The sequence below is a fragment of the Arachis ipaensis genome, chromosome B04 (genome assembly GCF_000816755.2).
Source record: "Arachis ipaensis cultivar K30076 chromosome B04, Araip1.1, whole genome shotgun sequence".
NCBI classification, from domain to species: domain Eukaryota; kingdom Viridiplantae; phylum Streptophyta; class Magnoliopsida; order Fabales; family Fabaceae; genus Arachis; species Arachis ipaensis.
The window spans coordinates 112,433,219-112,435,847 of NC_029788.2; positions in this window are offsets into that span (position 1 = coordinate 112,433,219).

Below are 2,629 nucleotides of genomic sequence, written 5' to 3' on the forward strand. Positions count from 1 at the left end.
AACAGAGAGGAGAATGGACACGACGGCAGAGTTATGAAAAAGAGCGCCGCAAATAGAAATTACGACACGGTAAGGGTGATGGCACGGTGAGGTGTGACGATTCGGTGAGAAGGGTGACGAGGGGGTGGCTGCAGAGAGGTTAGATGGAGTATGGACAGCCTTAGGGATCTCTGAATTGAAGAAGGGTTATGCAAATAAAGATTAGGAGTTTTGGGTTTCTATATATGTGTGTGTGAGAAATGACTAAAAAACATATATGAGAAATAAGATAATTTAAGGAATTCATAAATTTCGGGGAATAGCGGGGATGGGGCGGGGATCCCCGCTCGGGTCCCCGCGCCTGCTTCGGGGGAATTTTGTCCCCCATCCCCATCCCCGCGGGGAAAATTCCCCACAATCGGATCCCCATTCGGGGCAGTCCCCGTAGGGATCCCCGCATCTCGGAGAATTTTGCCATCCCTATCCGGTACTGTATGTGAGAAAACTAAAACTGTAAAAATAATGAGAAAAATATTTAGAATAAAAATCCAAACACTTATCTTAAAGATTTTGGCTCAAGGTAGGACCAACGGACTAAAAATTATAACAAGACTCACCAAAATCTAAGCCCATGATATATAAACCCTAATACACCTAAATCACATTCATTCCCTCCCCCCTCCCCCCTCCCTCCATTTTAAGAGATATACGAAGAGAGGAAGAGAAGGAGAGTCATAATTTACTATTCACTTCACTCATTCAAATAAACTTTTCTCTCAATTCGGATCTCTAATTGACAATTCGTTTGCGGCTACACATTCGTTTTTGCTTCCTCTTCGTTTCCATCTAACTTTTGTGGTAAGAAATTTTGAAATTCTTCTCCCATTTTCTGTTTTTTCTTTGATTTTGTGTTTTTGAAAAGGGGTTTAATGTTAAAATTTTGCGATTTTGATACTTTAGTGAAAGCTCAAGCACAACGGAGTTTTAATCCAAGGTAGGGGTGTTCATGGCCCGGCCCGGCCCGAAGACCCGGCCCGGTCCCGAACCTTTTAGGGGCTAATTTAGTGTGATTTCATCGGGTCTAAGGTCAGGTAAGGGTCTCAAAAATAGACCCGGTCATTATTTCGGGTCGGGTCCGGGTCATAGCTCGGGTCACCCGAACTCGGCCCGGTGGCCCGGTTATCGTACACAATTAATATTTTGTGTTATTAGTGATGGATGATGATTATTCTTATGTGAAATTTAAGTATTGTAAACCTTAATATTTTGTGTTATTAGTCATTATAAGACTATAAGTTAATGTTTTATGTTTAAAACGCATAAGACTTTAGACTAATTCATAATATTGTCTTATTTGTATTGATTTAAATATTTGGTGTTATTAGACAATATTAGTATTGATTGTGGTTATGTTTTAATTTTAGAAAATGGTTGGTTCTTGTTATAATTTTTTAAGTGAATTTTACTATGTGAATTGTGAAATAATGATTGGACATTAGGTGATTTTTACATGTTGAAGACCCGGTTTTCACCCAATTTTTATCCGGTTTTCACCCGACCCGAAGATGCATAGGTTTCATCGGGTTTAAAGTCGGGTTAGGGTCATGAAATTAGGCTCGGTCTATATTTCGGGTCGGGTCTGGGTCAGGCCAAACCCGGTGTGGCCCGGCCCATGTACACCCCTAATCCAAGGTTAAGTAGAAGGGTTTCTCACCAATCAATGCGCATCAATGAAAAGGGCTTTAGAGGCCTGTATGCCAACAACAATTCACCGTTGGTGTATTTGGCAATTACATGCGAAAATCCTAACTTGAAAGTATTTAAATTGTTTAATTAGATTGATTAAGGATATTGGCGTGCTTGAGTTGAGTTGATTGTGCGGGTTTGACGTTTGGGTTGCTTGTGGAGCACTTGGTGAAAGTTTGGTGGTGCTAATTGAGGCTTAGGTCTATCCAAAAAAAAAATTCAAGAGTTAAAAAACCATCATCAATAAGGTACGAATTTTAGTTTCAGGTAAACACTATTTAAAATTATGTGAAAATTTAAGTTAAATGCCTCTATAATAGTATTGAATGAAATTAATTGGTATCGTGAATTATTGATAATTTAGTATAAATTGGATGGTAAGTTGAATAATAAAAAATATTAATTATTTTTTTTTGAGTTTAAAGAGAAAAGCACCCAACACATTGTTTAATGTTATAAATGTCAAATCCTTTAAACAAACCAAATGTTAATTGATTAAATTAATCTTCTAAACATTTGTTAAGAATAATAAATAAATGTTAGCAAAAGATTCATTTGCTTATATAAGACCTTCTCATCTTCATTTTGATTTGGGCAAGATATCATTATCATGGATGTTGATGCAAATTAAATGTAATTATACTTACTAATTATTCTAATCTCATAATTATTTGATGAATAATGCTACGTGTATACTAAAATCAGCTACCATAATTATTTGATATTGCAAGCAATATCTATCAAATAAATTCAGCCATTCTCTCTGAAAGATTGATAAAATTCTAACAACAATAAGATTCTACCATATCTTAATCATTGTTTAAGAATTAAGATTGTCTTTTTATTCTCAATTTTGATATTGTCTCAAATCATTTTGTAAAATAAAAAAGAAAAAATTAAAAAT